Source organism: Festucalex cinctus, chromosome 12 (assembly GCF_051991245.1).
Source record: "Festucalex cinctus isolate MCC-2025b chromosome 12, RoL_Fcin_1.0, whole genome shotgun sequence".
Lineage (NCBI taxonomy): Eukaryota > Metazoa > Chordata > Actinopteri > Syngnathiformes > Syngnathidae > Festucalex > Festucalex cinctus.
Genome location: NC_135422.1, coordinates 24,872,448 through 24,896,249, shown reverse-complemented (window position 1 = coordinate 24,896,249; position 23,802 = coordinate 24,872,448). Strand labels below are relative to the sequence as shown.

Sequence of the window (23,802 nt, the reverse complement as noted above, 5' to 3'; positions counted from 1 at the left end):
AGGGCTGTTACATATGTCTTTAAATTTTGGTAACTCTAGGTGAAACGTACAGCCGGGAATGCTTCATTAAGTAAGAATTTTGAAACTCAAAATTTGATGCCCCGCCTCTGGCGGACTTCCTGTTGGGTTTAGCATATGGCACCAACAGACTTTTTTGTAGGTCATAGTCTGTTACATATGTGTACCAATTTTCGTAGCTCTAGGTTAAACATACAACCGGCAATACTACGTTTAGTAAGAGTTTTGAAACTCTAAATTTGATGCCCCACCGCCGTCATATAGTATGTCGAAAACTTTAGATTTTTTACCATGGTGTTGTCCCAGGTCTTGAGATGGTACATCCCAAGTTTGAAGTCAATTGGATTAACCGTGTAGGAGAAGCAGGCAAAAGTATGACCCCTGTAAATGTGCAAAAATTGGCCAAAATTGGACATTTAAATACTCATATCTCACTTCCTGTCTATTTTAGGGTACACACATCAAAGAGGTTTTTGTTCATCTGGATGTGCTACAGGTGCCACACAATTTTCATAGCCGTCGGACAATCGTAGCGAGCCAGGGATCTGTTTAACCTATGTAGGTGGCGCTATGGAGCCATTTTTCTGTTATCACCTATGGCGACTTTAAAATATCAAATTTTTCGCCAGGCCTGACGTGTGTGTAAAGTTTGGTGAGTTTTCGTTCACGTTTAGTGTCTCAAAAATGTGATTGTTTGCGGAAAAGAATAATAACAAAAAATAAAAAGAAGAATAATAAGAATTCCTTGAAAAACAATAGGGACCTCGCAGCGGTCGCTGCTCGGGCCCTAATAATAAGAATTCCTTCAGGAACAATAGGGACCTCGCAGCGGTCGCTGCTCGGGCCCTAATAACTATAAAGGGCCCTCGCAACCCGGGCCACGTTGGGGTATTTGCATGTCGGGGTACTGGCATATTGGGGTACTGTTTCATAGGAAACAGTCTAAATTGTAAATGTTTTAGACATGCTTTGTGTTTGCAAAGTTTCATGGAAGGCCAAAAATGATGCACAATTTAAAATCAAAATGGATTGGCACATGGCTATAGAATACTTTTTGGAGGTATTAGGCTGATAGGTATGCCTCCCAATATTCACACATCTAGCTGAATCATATAAAAAACATTTTTCTTTGCAAACGATGCATCGCTACAGCAAAGGCGTGCAACAAAATAAAAAATTTCAATAACTTTTCATCTTAAATATCTTAAGATGAAACGCGCCAAAGAATATATGACGCCTATAAAAGGCCCCAAAAATGGCAACAAATACCAAAGTTAATCAAAATGGCAGACTTCCTGTTTGGTTTAGCATATGGCTTTAGAAACTTTTTTGTAAGTCTTAGGCTGATCTCCCAATAGGTCGCTTGCACATGTCGTCACTTCCGCCTCGGATTTCTCGTAGTCGCCATGCTGGGTGGCCTCCATTTACGTAGCGATTCGGTCTAACACGTATCTATCACGTTTGTTTTCTGCGTTTAAAATGGTACATTGTTGCTGTATCGTTGGCTGTTCGAACAAAGCCAAGGGGGAAAATGGTCGGTCTTTTTTCCGAATTCCGAAAATAATTAGGAACCAGGGCCTGGAGACAGAGGAGTGCGGACTCCGGAGGGAAGTCGTTACTTTGGGCTCGTGTGTGCAGCGATCACTTTGTGAGCGGTAAGCTTGTTTACCTTTATTTAATGCATGAGGATTAATAACGTTTCGACCGCCCATATATGGGCAAGTTGCTTATGTTTTGGATTCATGAGCAAGCAAGTTCGGTAGTACAAGCTGGCTAGCGGACATTAGCCGAAAGCTAACATCGAACATTTTCACCCAAGTAGTGCTAGTGCAAAGTGTTTACTGCTGAAATTGGATTGATTAGTCTTGGGCTTTTAATGCCGATAACATGTTTTTTGGTGGCAAAATGTAAACTTGGAAAAAAAAGAGACAGAAGGGGCTGATGCAAGAAAACAGACCCCCGGGGGTGATGCAAGAAAACAGAGCCCCGGTAGCCTACACATCATGCTAAAGAACTTATTCACGGCCACCCTACTGCGGTAAAATAACCAGTCTTTCCATATTTTATTTGTTTATATATTTGTTTATTTTAACAGGTCGCCCTGCGCCCGTTTTTCTGTCCAATCATCCCGACTGGGCTCCAACATTAAAGTTGGGTCCCAAGTGACAACATCTATGTCTCAGCCCAGTCGGTGCCAAGATATGAACGTGCACAGGAGAGACAAGCAAAGAAAAGACGACTCGAAGTGGCAGAGATTGTTGCAGTTATGCAGCCAGATGGCTCCAGTAACCTGTACCCTCAAGTACTGCTGACATCATTGACTCTGGTATGCCACTCAGAATTCATTACATGATATATTGTATGCATGAGTGAATGTATGTGTTTGTTTGTGTGTGTACACGCACCTTATATTTTAGAGACATTTGGAAGTGTTTATAGAAATAAGTATTTGCCTGTAGCAATGTTCATACATTAAAAAATGCAACAAAATGTGTACATTTCTTTTACACTGACAAAAAAACTATACTACTTTACTATATTAAACCTATTACTGGTACCGTATTTTTTTGTGATTTTTTTTTTTCTTTATTTTTTTCTTTAGGGATCTCATGCCACACCGACTTGATTGCCAATGACATGATGGTAACGAAGGCGAGCATCAAAGCATTGGAGGAGGACAACATGCGACTGTTTGTTTGGCGCTAATAAAGGCAGCGTTTATACAAATTCTATTGTTGGGTTTGTTTACAAAGCTATACATAAGACAAATGACAGGATTTGACTCAATGTGCAATATGGTCCCTCTTAAAGTAATGGCATAAATCTCTATTATTTCTAAAAGCACAAAAAATGAAGTGAATAATGATTAGATGTAGTAATTTCAGGGTTAAAAATTGAACTGTTAATTAATGTAGTTTATTTTAGCACAGGTGCCTGCCATCCTGAGATGACGGTATGATGTAATGTTGATGGGGTACGCAATGACTTTCATTATGCTATGTACAGAGGAAAAAGTTGCTCTCTTTTAAATTTGTTTAATGTAAGACAAGTACCAGTACTGTGTTTCAGTTTTCCCAATAATCCTTGTTTCACACTTGTCACAAAACCACTGTCCTTTTGGCAGTCTAGATTGGCACACTTCAAGTGATATCATTTGATTTTACAATCTGCTGCAGCACAAAAAACTACTTTATTCCGCATCTTTGAAGTACATGAGCAAGTGGTAGGTGACAGCGGCTGAGCAGGAACACTGGAAGTCCACTGCTGATCTAGTAAATGCTCTCCCGAGCAGTTCAGGTAAGGAGGGGATTTTGGGGAAAAAAACTCTGGCTTTTCCAGCTGGCCAAAACGAGCGATCTGGGTGGACTCGCTCAATCACACTTTGTCCACACCACAAAGTCGCAGAAGTCCGTCCAGTTAAACTCATCTGTGCCTGAATCTGAAAATATTACAAACATTGTAATGAAAATATGAAACATAGAATTAAATAAGAAACTACAAAAAGTAAAGCCATACATACCTGGTAATACTATTGGTGTTGTCGTGACAAGTGATGGGAATTGTTGCCATCTGGCACCAGACAGAAATTGGGTGTTGTGACAGCCTCCTTAACCGTGAGATCATAAGAAAAGCTGTCAGTATGCTCAGTAGTTACCATGAACACGTTTTATTGTACTGGAAACTGAAACTAAAAATACGTCCTCTGAGAGTGGTTAACCTTAACCATTTAGAATAAGTTGATTAAGTAACATGTAACTAGTGAAAGGGTAGCATTAAATTTAATTAAGCCACGGGGAGGCTGTGCAGTTACTTTTTATTCTTATACGCTCTGCCATATTTGCCTGTTATAAAATTGTTAGAAAAACCACATCAGGTAAACACGTGCATGTAAACACAATGATAACAGGAAGCCTGAGAACAAATCAACATTTTTGTGTGCAGAATTACCAACACCATGTGGTTTACTTACGTGCAACAGCAACCGTTTCTTCTGATGCGATGTTAAAGTTTACACTCTGTATCCACCCGCTTACAAAATAATTGTAAGCCTCCAGGGATTTGTTGGCGTGTTATGGAGCATGTTGTCAACACGAGGTAGTGAAAAATGTCCAGAGAAGTCACATTTGGCCAGCAAGCTTTCTCCGTCAAAAAAAAAAATCACCCTTGGTCAGGACGTAATTAGGATCAATCCCGCCACACAGAGACACCTTCTGCCTGTATCGTTGTTTTTGATCTTCCGGTAAATCGTGAAAATACTGCGAAAATTACATCAGGTTGATAAGCTCTACCGTGTAACTCGCGAGTGTACCTTGTGAACCGGCGGACACCCAATATGGCGCCCGAAGGAAAAACTCCCATGATGCATTACGATGTGCAAGCGACCTATATTCACACATCTAGCTGAATCATATAAAAAACATTTTTCTTTTCAAACAATGCATCGCTACAGCAAAGGCGTGCGACTAAATAAAAAATTTCAATAACTTTTCATCTTAAATATCTTAAGATGAAACGTACCAAAGAATATATGACGCCTATAAAAGGCCCCCAAAATGGTATCAAATACCAAAGTTAATCAAAATGGCAGACTTCCTGTTTGGTTTAGCATATGGCTTTAGAAACTTTTTTGTAAGTCTTAGGCTGATAGGTATCCAAATTTTTTCACATCTAGCTGAATCATACATTTCCAAAAGCTTCATAAAAATGTCGAGATGGCGCTATTGAGCCATTTATTGAAAATTGCAGAAAAACTCTCTAAAATATTCATGCTTATGACAAGCCTGATGTGTGTGTAAAGTTTCATGAGTTTTTGCACATGTTTAGATAAAAAAAAAAGAAGCAGCATTTTACTTGGCAAACAATGCACCGCTATGGCAACGGCGTGCGACAAAATAAAACACTTTCGATAACTTTGTATCTTAAACATCTTAAGATGAAGCACACCAAGTTTGAAGACAGTCGGATAAATTTTGTAGGAGGAGTTCGTTAAAATATGACCCCTAAAAAAGGCCACAAAAAAATGGCTACAAATCCCAACGTAAATCAAAATGGCGGACTTCCTGTTTGGTTTAGCAGATGGTTCCAAGAGACTTTTTTGTACATCGTGGGCTCTTATGTATGCCTCTAAATTATCATAGCGCTAGGTGAAACGTACAACCGGGAATGCTTCGTTAAAGAGGAGTTTTTTACCTCAAAATGTGATGACCGGCCCCTACGGGTCTTCCTGTTGGGTTTAGCCTATGGCACCAAGATACTTTTTTGTACATCGTGGGCTGTTAAATTTGTCTCTAAATTTTCGTAGCTCTCGCTGCTTCGTACAACTGGGAATGCTTCATTAAGAGGGAATTTTTTCCTTTGCAAACTGTGCATGCCACGGCAACAGCGTGCGACGAAATAAAAAGCTTTCAATAACTTTTCATCTTCAACATCTTAAGATGAATCACACCAAGTTTGGAGATGATCGGATAAACTCTGTAGGAGGAGTTCGTTAAAATAAGACCCCTATGAAATGGCCCAAAAAATGGCAACACGTTCCAAAGTAAATCAAAATGGCGGACTTCCTGTTCGGTTTAGCATATGGTTCAAAAAGAGTTTTTTGTACCTTGAGGGCTGTTACATATGTCTTCAAATGTTGGTAACTCTAGGTGAAATGTACAGCCGGGAATGCTTCATTAAATAAGAATTTTGAAACACAAAATTTGATGCCTCGCCTCTGGCGGACTTCCTGTTAGGTTTAGCATATGGCACCAACAGGCTTTTTTGTAGATCATAGTCTGTTACATATGTGTACCAATTTTCGTGGCTCTCAATTAAACGTACCACCGGCAATGCTTTGTTAAGTAAGAATTTTGAAACTGTAAATTTGATGCCCCGCCACCGTCATATAGTATGTCAAAAACTTTAGATTTTTTACCATGATGTTGTCCCAGGTGTTGAGATGGTACAGCCCAAGTTTGAAGTCAATCGGGTTAACCGTGTAGGAGAAGCGGGCAAAAGTATGACCCCTGTAAATGTGCAAAAATGGGCCAAAATTGGACATTCAAATACTCATACCTCACTTCCTGTCTATTTTAGGGTACACATATCAAAGAGGTTTTTGTTCATCTGGATGTGCTACAGGTGCCACACAATTTTCGTAGCCATAGGACAATCGTAGCGGGACAGGGATCCGTTAAACCTATGTAGGTGGCGCTACAGAGCCATTTTTCTGTTATCATGTATGGCGACTTTAAAATATCAAATTTTTCGCCAGGCCCGATCTGCGTGTAAAGTTTGGTGAGTTTTCGTTCATGTTTAGTGCCTAAAAAATGTGGTTGTTTGCGGAAAAGAATAATAACAAAGAAAAAGAAGAAGAAGAAGAATAATAACTAGAGCTGCGAGCAGCTATAAAGGGCCCTCGCAACCCGGGCCACGTTGGGGTACTTGCACGTCGGGGTACTGGCACGTTGGGGTACTGTCAAATAGGACAAGCACCATCTAAAATGTTTTTGACAAGCCTTGTGTGTGCAAAGTTGAATCAAAACGCAAAATATGGTGCGCAATTCCCAAAATAAATTCAAAATGGCGGACTTCCTTTTAGGTTTAGCATACGGCTACAGAATACTTTTCGTAGGTCTTAAGCTAATAGGTATGCCTCCCAGTTTTCACAAATCTAGGTCAAGTCATCTTTAGTTGTGTATCGCTTGAATCATACAATTGGAAATGCTCCATAAAAATGCATAGAGGGCGCTATTGAGCACAACGTTGGGTTACTTGCACGTCAGGGTACTGGCACGTTGGGGTACTGTTACATGGACATTCCATTTAAAATGTTAGTTTTTTCCATGCCTTGTCTGTGCAAAGTTTAATGAAAAAGGCCAAAAATGATGTATAATTCCCAAAAAAAATCAAAATAGCGGACTTCCTCTTTGGTTTGGCAAATGGCTACATAATACTTTTTTGTAGGTCTAGCATAATCATACAATCGGAAATGCTTCATAAAAATGTCTAGAGGGCGCTATTTATTGCAAATTGCACAATAAATCTCTGAAAATTCATGTTCATGACAAGTCTGATGTGTTTGCAAAGTTTCATGAGTTTTCATGTGTATAAAAAAAAAAAAAAAACAGCACTTGACAAACAATGCATTGCTATGGCAACAGCGTGTTACAAAATAAAAAACTTTCGATTACTTTGCATCTTAAACATCTTAAGATGAAACACACCAAGTTTGAAGACAGTCGGATAAATTTTGTAGGAGGGGTTCGTTAAAATATGACCCCTGAAAAAGGCCACAAAAAATGGCAACAAATCCCATCATAAATCAAAATGGCAGACTTCCTGTTTGGTTTAGCACATGGTTCCAAGAGACTTTTTTGTACATCATGGGCTCTTATGTATGCCTGCAAATTATCATAGCGCTAGGTGAAACGTACAACCGGGAATGCTTCGTTAAAGAGGAGTTTTTTAGCTCAAAATGTGATGCCCGGCCCCTGGGGGACTTCCTGTTGGGTTTAGCACATGGCACCAAGAGACTTTTTTGTACATCCTGGGCTGTTACATATGTCTACAATTTTTCGTCGCTCTAGCTGCTTCGTACAACTGGGAATGCTTCATTAAGAAGGATTTTTTTCCTTTGCAAAAAGTGCATGCCACGACAACAGCGTGCGACGAAATAAAAAGCTTTCAATAACTTTTCATTGTCAACATCTTAAGATGAATCACACCAAGTTTGAAGATGATCGGATAAACTCTGTAGGAGGAGTTCGTTAAAATAAGACCCCTATGAAATGGCCAAAAAAATGGCAACATGTTCCAAAGTAAATCAAAATGGCAGACTTCCTGTTAGGTTTAGCATATGGTTCAAAAAGAGTTTTTTGTACCTCGAGGGCTGTTACATATGTCTTCAAATTTTGGTCACTCTAGGTGAAACGTACAGCCGGAAATGCTTCATTAAGTAAAAATTTTGAAATGCAAAATTTGATGCCCTGCCTCTGGCGGACTTCCTGTTAGGTTTAGCATATGGCACCAACAGGCTTTTTTGTAGATCATAGTCTGTTACATATGTGTACCAATTTTCGTAGCTCTAGATTAAACGTATAACCGGCAATACTTCAGATGAAACATGCCAAAGAATGAAGACAATCTGATAAGTTTTGTAGAAAATATGAGGCCTATAAAAGGCCCCCAAAAAATGGCTACAAATAGCAAAGTAAATCAAAATGCCGGACTTCCTGTTTGGCTTAGCATATGGTTCTAAAAGACTTTTTTGTACATCGTGGGCTCTTATGTATGCCTCCAAATTATCATAGCGCTAGGTAAAAGGTACAACCGGGAATGCTTCGTTAAAGAGGAGTTTTTTTAGCTCAAAAAGTGATGCCCGGCCCTTGCGGGACTTCCTGTTGGGTTTAGCACAAAGCAGCAAGAGACTTTTTTGTACATCGTGGGCTGTTACATATGTCTACAAATTTTCGTAGCTCTAGCTGCTTCGTACAACTGAGAATTCTTCATTAAGAAGAATTTTTTTCCTTTGCAAACAAGTGCATGCCACGACAACAGCGTGCAGCGAAATAAAAAGCTTTCAATAACTTTTCATCTTCAACATCTTAAGATGAATCACACCAAGTTTGAAGATGATCGGATAAACTCTGTAAGAGGAGTTCGTTAAAATAGGACCCCTATGAAATGGCCAAAAAAATGGGAACACGTTCCAAAGTAAATCAAAATGGTGGACTTTCTGTTAGGTTTAGCATATGGTTCAAAAAGAGTTTTTTGTACCTTGAGGGCTGTTACATATGTCTTTAAATTTTGGTAACTCTAGGTGAAACGTACAGCCGGGAATGCTTCATTAAGTAAGAATTTTGAAACTCAAAATTTGATGCCCCGCCTCTGGCGGACTTCCTGTTGGGTTTAGCATATGGCACCAACAGACTTTTTTGTAGGTCATAGTCTGTTACATATGTGTACCAATTTTCGTAGCTCTAGGTTAAACATACAACCGGCAATACTACGTTTAGTAAGAGTTTTGAAACTCTAAATTTGATGCCCCACCGCCGTCATATAGTATGTCGAAAACGTTAGTTTTTTTACCATGGTGTTGTCCCAGGTCTTGAGATGGTACATCCCAAGTTTGAAGTCAATTGGATTAACCGTGTAGGAGAAGCAGGCAAAAGTATGACCCCTGTAAATGTGCAAAAATTGGCCCAAATTGGACATTTAAATACTCATATCTCACTTCCTGTCTATTTTAGGGTACACACATCAAAGAGGTTTTTGTTCATCTGGATGTGCTACAGGTGCCACACAATTTTCATAGCCGTCGGACAATCGTAGCGGGCCAGGGATCTGTTTAACCTATGTAGGTGGCGCTATGGAGCCATTTTTCTGTTATCATGTATGGCGACTTTAAAATATCAAATTTTTCGCCAGGCCTGACGTGTGTGTAAAGTTTGGTGAGTTTTCGTTCACGTTTAGTGTCTCAAAAATGTGATTGTTTGCGGAAAAGAATAATAACAAAAAATAACTAGAGCTGCGAGCAGCTATAAAGGGCCCTCGCAACCCGTGCCACGTTGGGGTATTTGCACGTCGGGGTACTGGCACGTTAGGGTACTGTTTCATAAGAAACCGTCTAAATTGTAAATGTTTTGCCATGCTTTTTGTGTTTGTTCACATTGCTATGGAATGCTTTGTCGAGGTATTCGGCTGATAGGTATGCCTCCCAATATTCACACATCTAGCTGAATCATATAAAAAAAAAAAATTCTTTGTAAACAATGCATCGCTACAGCAAAGGCGTGCCACGTTGGGGTACTTGCACGTCGGGGTACTGGCACGTTGGGGTACTGTCAAATAGGACAAGGACCATCTAAAATGTTTTTGACAAGCCTTGTGTGTGCAAAGTTTAATCAAAACGCAAAATATGGTGCGCAATTCCCAAAATAAATTCAAAATGGCGGACTTCCTTTTAGGTTTAGCATACGGCTACAGAATACTTTTTGTAGGTCTTAAGCTAATAGGTATGCCTCCCAGTTTTCACAAATCTAGGTCAAGTCATCTTTAGTTGTGTATCGCTTGAATCATACAATTGGAAATGCTCCATAAAAATGCATAGAGGGCGCTATTGAGCACAACGTTGGGTTACTTGCACGTCAGGGTACTGGCACGTTGGGGTACTGTTACATGGAACAAGGACCATTTAAAATGTTAGTTTTTTCCATGCCTTGTCTGTGCAAAGTTTAATGAAGAAGGCCAAAAATTATGTATAATTCCCAAAATAAAATCAAAATAGCGGACTTCCTCTTTGGTTTGGCAAATGGCTACATAATACTTTTTTGTAGGTCTAGCATAATCATACAATCGGAAATGCTTCATAAAAAGGTCTAGAGGGCGCTATTTATTTCAAATTGCACAATAAATCTCTGAAAATTCATGTTCATGACAAGTCTGATGTGTTTGCAAAGTTCCATGAGTTTTCATGTGTATAAAAAAAAAAAGCAGCACTTGACAAACAATGCATTGCTATGGCAACAGCGTGTTACAAAATAAAAAACTTTCGATTACTTTGCATCTTAAACATCTTAAGATGAAACACACCAAGTTTGAAGACAGTCGGATAAATTTTGTAGGAGGGGTTCGTTAAAATATGACCCCTGAAAGTTTTTCCTTGCCCGGTTGGAGGGTTAGATCAGGGGATGTCGCAACTTGTTTGTGGTTAAGTGCTACAGAAGTAAATGTGTCTTAACAACCTCATGATTGAATGTGTTTTCAATTCTCTAGGATGTGATTGGATTGTATCAATTAAATGTTCTTATAACTGATTCAGTGAGTAGTAAAAATAGTGTGTCAAGTATAATGACATGAAATATAAGGAATACAAAAAACAAAACAAGAACCCTCTAAATTACACATTTTGTTCCAGGCTTTATGTGCGTGCATAGTTTGAGTATACACCTAGGTTTAGGCCAGGAGTGTTCAAACCTTTTGCAAAGAGGGCCGGGTATGGTAAGGTGAGAATGTGTGGGGCCTAATCAACCATTTAGTTTAGCCTGACATAATTTTTTTACATGCATATGTAAATATATATATGTGGACAAATGTGTACATATGTCTACAAATTTTTGTAGCTCGAGCTGCTTCGTCCAACTGGGAACGCTGCATTAAGAAGGATTTTTTTTTCCTTTGCCAACAGTGCATGCCACGACAACAGCGTGCGACGAAATAAAAAGCTTTCAATAACTTTTCATCGTCAACATCTTAAGATGAATCACACCAAGTTTGAAGATGATCGGATAAACTCTGTAGGAGGAGTTCGTTAAAATAAGACCCCTATGAAATGGCCAAAAAAATGGCAACATGTTCCAAAGTAAATCAAAATGGCAGACTTCCTGTTAGGTTTAGCATATGGTTCAAAAAGAGTTTTTTGTACCTCGAGGGCTGTTACATATGTCTTCAAATTTTGGTCACTCTAGGTGAAACGTACAGCCGGAAATGCTTCATTAAGTAAAAATTTTGAAATGCAAAATTTGATGCCCTGCCTCTGGCGGACTTCCTGTTAGGTTTAGCATATGGCACCAACAGGCTTTTTTGTAGATCATAGTCTGTTACATATGTGTACCAATTTTCGTAGCTCTAGATTAAACGTATAACCGGCAATACTTCAGATGAAACATGCCAAAGAATGAAGACAATCTGATAAGTTTTGTAGAAAATATGAGGCCTATAAAAGGCCCCCAAAAAATGGCTACAAATAGCAAAGTAAATCAAAATGCCGGACTTCCTGTTTGGCTTAGCATATGGTTCTAAAAGACTTTTTTGTACATCGTGGGCTCTTATGTATGCCTCCAAATTATCATAGCGCTAGGTGAAAGGTACAACCGGGAATGCTTCGTTAAAGAGGAGTTTTTTAGCTCAAAAAGTGATGCCCGGCCCTTGCGGGACTTCCTGTTGGGTTTAGCACAAAGCAGCAAGAGACTTTTTTTGTACATCGTGGGCTGTTACATATGTCTACAAATTTTCGTAGCTCTAGCTGCTTCGTACAACTGAGAATTCTTCATTAAGAAGAATTTTTTTCCTTTGCAAACAAGTGCATGCCACGACAACAGCGTGCAGCGAAATAAAAAGCTTTCAATAACTTTTCATCTTCAACATCTTAAGATGAATCACACCAAGTTTGAAGATGATCGGATAAACTCTGTAAGAGGAGTTCGTTAAAATAGGACCCCTATGAAATGGCCAAAAAAATGGGAACACGTTCCAAAGTAAATCAAAATGGTGGACTTTCTGTTAGGTTTAGCATATGGTTCAAAAAGAGTTTTTTGTACCTTGAGGGCTGTTACATATGTCTTTAAATTTTGGTAACTCTAGGTGAAACGTACAGCCGGGAATGCTTCATTAAGTAAGAATTTGGAAACTCCAAATTTGATGCCCCGCCTCTGGCGGACTTCCTGTTGGGTTTAGCATATGGCACCAACAGACTTTTTTGTAGGTCATAGTCTGTTACATATGTGTACCAATTTTCGTAGCTCTAGGTTAAACATACAACGGGCAATACTACGTTTAGTAAGAGTTTTGAAACTCTAAATTTGATGCCCCACCGCCGTCATATAGTATGTCGAAAACTTTAGATTTTTTACCATGGTGTTGTCCCAGGTCTTGAGATGGTACATCCCAAGTTTGAAGTCAATTGGATTAACCGTGTAGGAGAAGCAGGCAAAAGTATGACCCCTGTAAATGTGCAAAAATTGGCCAAAATTGGACATTTAAATACTCATATCTCACTTCCTGTCTATTTTAGGGTACACACATCAAAGAGGTTTTTGTTCATCTGGATGTGCTACAGGTGCCACACAATTTTCATAGCCGTCGGACAATCGTAGCGGGCCAGGGATCTGTTTAACCTATGTAGGTGGCGCTATGGAGCCATTTTTCTGTTACCACCTATGGCGACTTTAAAATATCAAATTTTTCGCCAGGCCTGACGTGTGTGTAAAGTTTGGTGAGTTTTCGTTCACGTTTAGTGTCTCAAAAATGTGATTGTTTGCGGAAAAGAATAATAACAAATAAAAAGAAGAAGAATAATAAGAATTCCTTGAAAAACAATAGGGACCTCGCAGCGGTCGCTGCTCGGGCCCTAAAAAGAAGAATAACTAGAGCTGCGAGCAGCTATAAAGGGCCCTCGCAACCCGGGCCACGTTGGGGTACTTGCACGTCGGGGTACTGGCACGTTGGGGTACTGTCAAATAGGACAAGGACCATCTAAAATGTTTTTGACAAGCCTTGTGTGTGCAAAGTTTTATCAAAAGGCTAAAGATGGTGTGCAATTCCCAAAATAAATTTAAAATGGCGGACTTCCTTTTAGGTTTAGCATACGGCTACAGAATACTTTTTGTAGGTCTTAGACTAATAGGTATGCCTCCCAGTTTTCACAAATCTAGGTCAAGTCAAGTCATCTTTAGTTATATTGCGCTTGAATCATACAATCGGAAATGCTCCAGAAAAATGTCTAGAGGGCGCGATTTATTGCAAATTGCACAAGAAATCTCTAAATATTCATGTTCATGACAAGTCTGATGTGTGTGCAAATTTTCATGAATTTTCACACATGTATAGACCAAAAAAAAAAAAAAGCAGCACTTTACTTGGCAAACAATGCATCACTATGGCAACGGCGTGCGACAAAATAAAAAACTTTCGCTCCCTTTGCATCTTAAACATCTTAAGATGAAACACACCAAGTTTGAAGACAGTCAGATGAATTTTGTAGGAGGAGTTCGTTAATATATGACCCCTGAGAAAGGCCACAAAAAATGGCTACAAATGCCGACGTAAATCAAAATGGCGGACTTCCTGTTTGGTTTAGCAGATGGTTCCATGAGACTTTTTTGTACATCGTGGGCTCTTATGTATGCCTCCAAATTATCATTGCGCTAGGTGAAACGTACAACCGGGAATGCTTCGTTAAAGAGGAGTTTTTTTTAGCTCAAAATGTGATGCCCGGCCCCTGCGGGACTTCCTGTTGGGTTTAGCACAGGGCACCAAGAGACTTTTTTGTACATCTTGGGCTGTTACATATGTCTACAAATTTTCGTAGCTCTCGCTGCTTCGTACAAATGGGAATGCTTCTTTAAGGATATTTTTTTTCCTTTAAAAACAGTGCATGCCATGACAACAGTGTGCGACGAAATACAAAGCTTTCAATAACTTTTCATCTTCAACATCTTAAGATGAATCACACCAAGTTTGAAGATGATCGGATAAACTCTGTAAGAGGAGTTCGTTAAAATAGGACCCCTATGAAATGGCCAAAAAAATGGGAACACATTCCAAAGTAAATCAAAATGGCGGACGTCCTGTTAGGTTTAGCATATGGTTCAAAAAGAGTTTTTTGTACCTTGAGGGCTGTTACATATGTCTTTAAATTTTGGTAACTCTAGGTGAAACGTACAGCCGGGAGTGCTTCATTAAGTAAGAATTTTGAAACTCAAAATTTGATGCCCCGCCTCTGGCGGACTTCCTGTTGGGTTTAGCATATGGCACCAACAGACTTTTTTGTAGGTCATAGTCTGTTACATATGTGTACCAATTTTCGTAGCTCTAGGTTAAACATACAACCGGCAATACTACGTTTAGTAAGAGTTTTGAAACTCTAAATTTGATGCCCCACCTCCGTCATATAGTATGTCGAAAACTTTAGATTTTTTACCATGGTGTTGTCCCAGGTCTTGAGATGGTACATCCCAAGTTTGAAGTCAATTGGATTAACCGTGTAGGAGAAGCAGGCAAAAGTATGACCCCTGTAAATGTGCAAAAATTGGCCAAAATTGGACATTTAAATACTCATATCTCACTTCCTTTCTATTTTAGGGTACACACATCAAAGAGGTTTTTGTTCATCTGGATGTGCTACAGGTGCCACACAATTTTCATAGCCGTCGGACAATCGTAGCGGGCCAGGGATCTGTTTAACCTATGTAGGTGGCGCTATGGAGCCATTTTTCTGTTATCACCTATTGCGACTTTTAAATATCAAATTTTTCGCCAGGCCTGACGTGTGTGTAAAGTTTGGTGAGTTTTCGTTCACGTTTAGTGTCTCAAAAATGTGATTGTTTGCGGAAAAGAATAATAACAAACTAGAGCTGCGAGCAGCTATAAAGGGCCCTCGCAACCCGGGCCACGTTGGGGTACTTGCACGTCGGGGTACTGGCACGTTGGGGTACTGTCAAATAGGACAAGGACCATCTAAAATGTTTTTGACAAGCCTTGTGTGTGCAAAGTTTAATCAAAACACAAAATATGGTGTGCAATTCCCAAAATAAATTCAAAATGGTGGACTTCCTTTTAGGTTTAGCATACGGCTACAGAATACCTTTTGTAGGTCTTAAGCTAATAGGTATGCCTCCCAGTTTTCATAAATCTTGGTCAAGTCATCTTTAGTTGTGTATCGCTTGAATCATACAATTGGAAATGCTCCATAAAAATGCATAGAGGGCGCTATTGAGCACAACGTTGGGTTACTTGCACGTCAGGGTACTGGCACGTTGGGGTACTGTTACATGGAACAAGGACCATTTAAAATGTTAGTTTTTTCCATGCCTTGTCTGTGCAAAGTTTAATGAAAAAGGCCAAAAATGATGTATAATTCCCAAAATAAAATCAAAATAGCGGACTTCCTCTTTGGTTTGGCAAATGGCTACATAATACTTTTTTGTAGGTCTAGCATAATCATACAATCGGAAATGCTTCATAAAAATGTCTAGAGGGCGCTATTTATTGCAAATTGCACAATAAATCTCTGAAAAATTCATGTTCATGACAAGTCTGATGTGTTTGCAAAGTTTCATGAGTTTTCATGTGTATAAAAAAAAAAAAAGCAGCACTTGACAACTGTTACATGGAACAAGGACCATTTAAAATGTTAGTTTTTTCCATGCCTTGTCTGTGCAAAGTTTAATGAAAAAGGCCAAAAATGATGTATAATTCCCAAAATAAAATCAAAATAGCGGACTTCCTCTTTGGTTTGGCAAAGGGCTACATAATACTTTTTTGTAGGTATAGCATAATCATACAATCGGAAATGCTTCATAAAAATGTCTAGAGGGCGCTATTTATTGCAAATTGCACAATAAATCTCTGAAAATTCATGTTCATGACAAGTCTGATGTGTTTGCAAAGTTTCATGAGTTTTCATGTGTATAAAAAAAAAAAAAGCAGCACTTGACAAACAATGAAAAACAATGAAAAATTGCTATGGCAACAGCGTGTTACAAAATAAAAAACTTTCGATTACTTTGCATCTTAAACATCTTAAGATGAAACACACCAAGTTTGAAGACAGTCGGACAAATTTTGTAGGAGGGGTTCGTTAAAATATGACCCCTGAAAAAGGCCACAAAAAATGGCAACAAATCCCATCATAAATCAAAATGGCAGACTTCCTGTTTGGTTTAGCACATGGTTCCAAGAGACTTTTTTGTACATCATGGGCTCTTATGTATGCCTGCAAATTATCATAGCGCTAGGTGAAACGTACAACCGGGAATGCTTCGTTAAAGAGGAGTTTTTTAGCTCAAAATGTGATGCCCGGCCCCTGGGGGACTTCCTGTTAGGTTAAGCACATGGCACCAAGAGACTTTTTTGTACATCCTGGACTGTTACATATGTCTACAATTTTTCGTCGCTCTAGCTGCTTCGTACAACTGGGAATGCTTCATTAATAAGATTTTTTTTCCTTTGCAAAAAGTGCATGCCACGACAACAGCGTGTGACGAAATAAAAAACATTCAATAACTTTTCATTTTCAACATCTTAAGATGAATCACACCAAGTTTGAAGATGATCGCATAAACTCTGTAGGAGGAGTTTGTTAAAATATGACCCCTATGAAATGGCCAAAAAAAATGGCAACACATTCCAAATTAAATCAAAATGGCGGACGTCCTGTTAGGTTTAGCATATGGTTCAAAAAGAGTTTTTTGTACCTCGAGGGCTGTTATATACCTCTACAAATTTTGGTAACTCTATGTGAAACGTACAGCCGGGTATGCTTTGTTAAAGAGGAGTTTTTTTAGCTCAAAATGTGATGCCCGGCCCCTGGGGGACTTCCTGTTGGGTTTAGCACAGGGCACCAAGAGACTTTTTTGTACATCTTGGGCTGTTACATATGTCTACAAATTTTCGTAGCTCTCGCTGCTTCGTACAAATGGGAATGCTTCTTTAAGGATATTTTTTTTCCTTTAAAAACAGTGCATGCCATGACAACAGTGTGCGACGAAATACAAAGCTTTCAATAACTTTTCATCTTCAACATCTTAAGATGAATCACACCAAGTTTGAAGATGATCGGATAAACACTGTAGGAGGAGTTCGTTAAAATAAGACCCCAATGAAATGGCCAAAAAAATGGCAACACGTTCCAAAATAAATCAAAATGGTGGACTTCCTGTTAGGTTTAGCATATGGTTCAAAAAGAGTTTTTTGTAGGTCATAGCCTGTTACATATGTGTACCAATTTTCGTAGCTCTAGATTAAACGTACAACCGGCAATGCTTCGTGAAGTAAGAATTTTTAAACTCTAAATTTGATGCGCCGCCGCCGTCATATAGTATATCAAAAACTTTTCATTTTTCACAATGATGTTGTCCCAGGTGTTGAAATGGTACATCCCAAGTTTGAAGTCAATCGGGTTAACCGTGTAGGAGAAGCGGGCAAAAGTATGACCCCTGTAAATGTGCAAAAATTGGCAAAAAATGGACATTTAAATACTCATACCTCACTTTCTGTCTATTTTAGGGTACACACTTCAAAGAGGTTTTTGTTCATTGGGATGTGCTACAGGTGCCACACAATTTTCATAGCCGTCGGACAATCGTAGCGGGACAGGGATCCGTTTAACCTATGTAGGGGGCGCTAAGGAGCCATTTTTCTGTTATCATGTATGGCGACTTTAAAATATCAAATTTTTCGCCAGGCCTGATGTGCGTGTAAAGTTTGGTGAGTTTTCGTTCACGTTTAGTGTCTCAAAAATGCGATTGTTTGCGGAGAAGAAAAAGAAGAATAATAAGAAGAATTCCTACAAAAACAATAGGGCCTCGCAGCGGCACCGCCGCCGCCGCTGCTCGGGCCCTAACTAGAGCTGCGAGCAGCTATAAAGGGCCCTCGCAACCCGGGCCACGTTGGGGTATTTGCACGTCGGGGTACTGGCATGTTGGGGTACTGTCAAATAGGAAACCATCTAAATTTTAAACGTTTTTGCCATGCTTTGTGTTTGTAAAGTTTCATGGAAAGGCCAAAAATTATGCACAATTAACAAAATAAAATCAAAATGGATTGGCACATGGGTATATAGAATACTTTTTGAATATATTAGGCATGCCTGCCAATATTCACACATCTAGCTGAATCATATAATCGGAAAGACTTCATAAAAATGTCTAGAGGGCGCTATTGAAGCATTTATTGCAAATTTAATAAGAAATCTCTAAAATATTCATGCTTATGACAAGCCTGATGTGTGTGTAAAGTTTCATGAGTTTTTGCACATGTTTAGACCCAAAAAAAAAAAGCAGCATTTTACTTGGCAAACAATCCATCGCCATGAAACAGCGTGCGACAAAATAAATAACTTTTGATAACTTTGCATCTTAAACATCTTAAGATGAAACACACCAAGTTTGAAGACGGTCGGATGAACTTTGTACGAGGAGTTCGTTAAAATATGACAACTGAAAAAGGCCACAAAAAATGGCAACAAATCCCATCGTAAATCAAAATGGCAGACTTCCTGTATGGTTTATCACATGGTTCCAAGAGACTTTTTTGTACATCGTGGGCTCTTATGTATGCCTGCAAATTATCATCGCGCTAGGTGAAACGTACAACCGGGAATGCTTCGTTAAAGAGGAGTTTTCTAGCTCAAAATGTGATGCCCGGCCCCTGGGGGACTTCCTGTTGGGTTTAGCACATGGCACCAAGAGACTTTTTTGTACACTGTGGGCTGTTACATATGTCTACAATTTTTTGTAGCTCTAGCTACTTCGTACAACTGGGAATGCTTCATTAAGAGGGATTTTTTTCCTTTGCAAAAAGTGCATGCCACGACAACAGCGTGCGACGAAATAAAGAGCTTTCAATAACTTTTCATCCTCAACATCTTAAGATGAGTCACACCAAGTTTGAAGATGATCGGATAAACTCTGTAGGAGGAGTTCGTTAAAATATGACCCCTATGAAATGGCCCAAAAAATGGCAATACATTCCAAAGTAAATAAAAATGGCGGACATCCTGTTAGGTTTAGCATATGGTTCAAAAAGAGTTTTTTGTACCTCGAGGGCTGTTATATACCTCTACAAATTTTGGTAACTCTAGGTGAAACGTACAGCCGGGTATGCTTTGTTAAAGAGGAGTTTTTTAGCTTAAAATGTGATGCCCGGCCCCTGGGGGACTTCCTGTTGGGTTTAGCACAGGGCACCAAGAGACTTTTTTGTACATCTTGGGCTGTTACATATGTCTACAAATTTTCGTAGCTCTAGCTGCTTCGTACAACTGGCAATGCTTCTTTAAGGATATTTTTTTTCCTTTGCAAACAGTGCATGCCATGACAACAGCGTGCGACGAAATACAAAGCTTTCAATAACTTTTCATCTTCAACATCTTAAGATGAATCACACCAAGTTTGAAGATGATCGGATAAACACTGTAGGAGGAGTTCGTTAAAATAAGACCCCAATGAAATGGCCAAAAAAATGGCAACACGTTCCAAAATAAATCAAAATGGCGGACTTCCTGTGAGGTTTAGCATATGGTTCAAAAATAGTTTTTTGTAGGTCATAGCCTGTTACATATGTGTACAAATTTTCGTAGCTCTAGATTAAACGTACAACCGGCAATGCTTCATGAAGTAAGAATTTTTAAACTCTAAATTTGATGCGTCGCCGACGTCATATAGTATATCAAAAACTTTAGATTTTTTACAATGATGTTGTCCCAGGTGTTGAGATGGTCCATCCCAAGTTTGAAGTTAATCGGGTTAACCGTGTAGGAGAAGCGGGCAAAAGTATGACCCCTGTAAATGTGCAAAACTGGGCCAAAATTGGACAGTCAGATGATCATACCTCACTTTCTGTCTATTTTAGGGTACACACATCAAAGAGGTTTTTGTTCATCTGGATGTGCTACGGGTGCCACACAATTTTCGTCGCCATAGGACAATCGTAGCGGGACAGGGATCCGTTTAACCTATGTAGGTGGCGCTATGGAGCCATTTTTCTGTTATCATGTATGGCGACTTTAAAATATCAAATTTTTCGCCAGGCCTGATGTGCGTGTAAAGTTTGGTGAGTTTTCGTTCACGTTTAGCATCTCAAAAATGCGATTGTTTGCGGAGAAGAATAATAATAAGAATAATAATAATAAGAATAATAATAAGAAGAATTCCTACAAAAACAATAGGGCCTCGCAGCGGCACCGCCGCCGCCGCTGCTCGGGCCCTAATAAGAATTCCTTCAGGAACAATAGGGACCTCGCAGCGAATAGGGACCTCGCAGCGGTCGCTGCTCGGGCCCTAACTAGAGCTGCGAGCAGCTATAAAGGGCCCTCGCAACCTGGGCCACATTGGGGTACTTGCACGTCAGGGTACTGGCACGTTGGGGAACTGTCAAATCGGACAAGGACCATCTAAAATGTTTTTGACAAGCTTTGTTAGTGCAAAAGTCCAAAGATGGTGTGCAATTCCCAAAATAAATTCAAAATGGCGGACTTCCTTTTAGGTTTAGCATACGGCTACAGAATACTTTTTGTAGGTCTTAAGCTAATAGGTATGCCTCCCAGTTTTCACAAATCTAGGTCAAGTCATCTTTAGTTGTGTATCGCTTGAATCATACAATTGGAAATGCTCCATAAAAATGCATAGAGGGCGCTATTGAGCACAACGTTGGGTTACTTGCACGTCAGGGTACTGGCATGTTGGGGCACTGTTACATGGAACAAGGACCATTTAAAATGTTAGTTTTTTCCATGCCTTGTCTGTGCAAAGTTTAATGAAAGAGGCCAAAAATGATGTATAATTCCCAAAATAAAATCAAAATAGCGGACTTCCTCTTTGGTTTGGCAAATGGCTACATAATACTTTTTTGTAGGTATTAGGCTGATAGGGGTCTGTCCTAATTGTCACAAATCTAGCAGAATCATACAATCGGAAATACTTCATAAGAATGTCTAGAGGGCGCTATTTATTGCAAATTGCACAATAAATCTCTAAAAATTCATGTTCATGACAAGTCTGATGTGTTTGCAAAGTTTCATGAGTTTTCACACATGTATAGATAAAAAAACAAAGCAGCACTTTACTTGGCAAACAATGCATCGCTATAGCAGCAGCGTGCGACAAAATAAAAAACTTTCAATAACTTTGCATCTTAAACATCTTAAGACGAAACACACCAAGTTTGAAGACGGTCGGATGAACTTTGTACGAGGAGTTCGTTAAAATATGACCCCTGAAAAAGGCCACAAAAAATGGCAACAAATCCCATCGTAAATCAAAATGGCAGACTTCCTGTTTTGTTTAGCACATGGTTCCAAGAGACTTTTTTGTACATCGTGGGCTCTTATGTATGCCTGCAAATTATCATCGCGCTTGGTGAAACGTACAACCGGGAATGCTTCGTTAAAGAGGAGTTTTCTAGCTCAAAATGTGATGCCCGGCCCCTGGGGGACTTCCTGTTGGGTTTAGCACATGGCACCAAGAGACTTTTTTGTACATTGTGGGCTGTTACATATGTCTACAAATTTTTGTAGCTCTAGCTACTTCGTACAACTGGGAATGCTTCATTAAGAAGGATTTTTTTCCTTTGCAAAAAGTGCATGCCACGACAACAGCGTGCGACGAAATAAAGAGCTTTCAATAACTTTTCATCCTCAACATCTTAAGATGAGTCACACCAAGTTTGAAGATGATCGGATAAACTCTGTTGGAGGAGTTCGTTAAAATATGACCCCTATGAAATGGCCCAAAAAATGGCAACACATTCCAAAGTAAATCAAAATGGCGGACGTCCTGTTAGGTTTAGCATATGGTTCAAAAAGAGTTTTTTGTACCTCGAGGGCTGTTATATACCTCTACAAATTTTGGTAACTCTAGGTGAAACGTACAGCCGGGTATGCTTTGTTAAAGAGGAGTTTTTTAGCTCAAAATGTGATGCCCGGCCCCTGGGGGACTTCCTGTTGGGTTTAGCACAGGGCACCAAGAGACTTTTTTGTACATCTTGGGCTGTTACATATGTCAACAAATTTTCGTAGCTCTCGCTGCTTCGTACAAATGGGAATGCTTCTTTAAGGATATTTTTTTTCCTTTGCAAACAGTGCATGCCATGACAACAGCGTGCGACGAAATACAAAGCTTTCAATAACTTTTCATCTTCAACATCTACGGATGAATCACACCAAGTTTGAAGATGATCGGATAAACACTGTAGGAGGAGTTCGTTAAAATAAGACCCCAATGAAATGGCCAAAAAAATGGCAACACGTTCCAAAATAAATCAAAATGGCGGACTTCCTGTGAGGTTTAGCATATGGTTCAAAAAGAGTTTTTTGTAGGTCATAGCCTGTTACATATGTGTACCAATTTTCGTAGCTCTAGATTAAACGTACAACCGGCAATGCTTCGTGAAGTAAGAATTTTTAAACTCTAAATTTGATGCGTCGCCGCCGTCATATAGTATATCAAAAACTTTAGATTTTTTACAATGATGTTGTCCCAGGTGTTGAGATGGTCCATCCCAAGTTTGAAGTCAATCGGGTTAACCGTGTAGGAGAAGCGGGCAAAAGTATGACCCCTGTAAATGTGCAAAACTGGGCCAAAATTGGACATTCAGATGATCATACCTCACTTCCTGTCTATTTTAGGGTACACATATCAAAGAGGTTTTTGTTCATCTGGATGTGCTACAGGTGCCACACAATTTTCTTAGCCATAGGACAATCGTAGCGGGACAGGGATCCGTTAAACCTATGTAGGTGGCGCTACAGAGCCATTTTTCTGTTATCATGTATGGCGACTTTAAAATATCAAATTTTTCGCCAGGCCCGATCTGCGTGTAAAGTTTGGTGAGTTTTCGTTCATGTTTAGTGCCTCAAAAATGTGGTTGTTTGCGGAAAAGAATAATAACAAAGAAGAAGAAGAAGAACTAGAGCTGCGAGCAGCTATAAAGATCCCTCGCAACCCGGGCCACGTTGGGGTATTTGCACGTCGGGGTACTGGCATGTTGGGGTACTGTCAAATAGGAAACCATCTAAATTGTAAACGTTTTTGCCATGCTTTGTGTTTTTAAAGTTTCATGGAAAGGCCAAAAACGATGCACAATTAACAAAATAAAATCAAAATGGATTGGCACATGGCTATATAGAATACTTTTTGAATATATTCGGCATGCCTGCCAAAATTCACACATCTAGCTGAATCATATAATCGGAAAGACTTCATAAAAATGTCTAGAGGGCGCTATTGAGCCATTTATTACAAATTGCACAACAAATCTCTAAATAAAATATTCATGTTCCAGACAGGTCTGGTGTGTGTGCAAAGTTTTGTGAGTTTTCACCCATATTTAGACTCTCAAAAAAGCATTTTTCTTCACAAACAATGCATGGCTACAGCAAAGGCGTGTGACAAAATAAAAAAATTCAATAACTTTTCATCTTAAATATCTTAAGATGAAACACGCCAAAGAATGAAGACGATCTGATAAGTTCTGTTGAAAATATGACCCCTATAAAAGGCCCCAAAAAATGGCTACAAATACCAAAGT

General features: G+C 39.4%; 1 protein-coding gene and 2 long non-coding RNA genes across 9 annotated transcripts in view; 2 read left to right on the top strand and 1 right to left on the bottom strand.

Annotated features, from left to right (window-relative positions):
- ak7b (adenylate kinase 7b) overlaps positions 1 to 23,802 on the top strand; it is a 784,344-nt gene that overhangs the window by 461,258 nt on the left and 299,284 nt on the right. The gene's annotated exons all lie outside the window — the stretch shown is intronic.
- On the top strand, positions 1,377 to 2,745 carry LOC144031585 (uncharacterized). Its single transcript, XR_013287558.1, has 3 exons — positions 1,377 to 1,673; positions 2,114 to 2,344; positions 2,621 to 2,745. It is a non-coding gene; the product is annotated as an uncharacterized LOC144031585 (long non-coding RNA).
- On the bottom strand, positions 1,812 to 4,342 carry LOC144031586 (uncharacterized). Its single transcript, XR_013287559.1, has 3 exons — positions 3,989 to 4,342; positions 3,539 to 3,625; positions 1,812 to 3,457 (listed from the first exon to the last, which is right to left on the bottom strand). It is a non-coding gene; the product is annotated as an uncharacterized LOC144031586 (long non-coding RNA).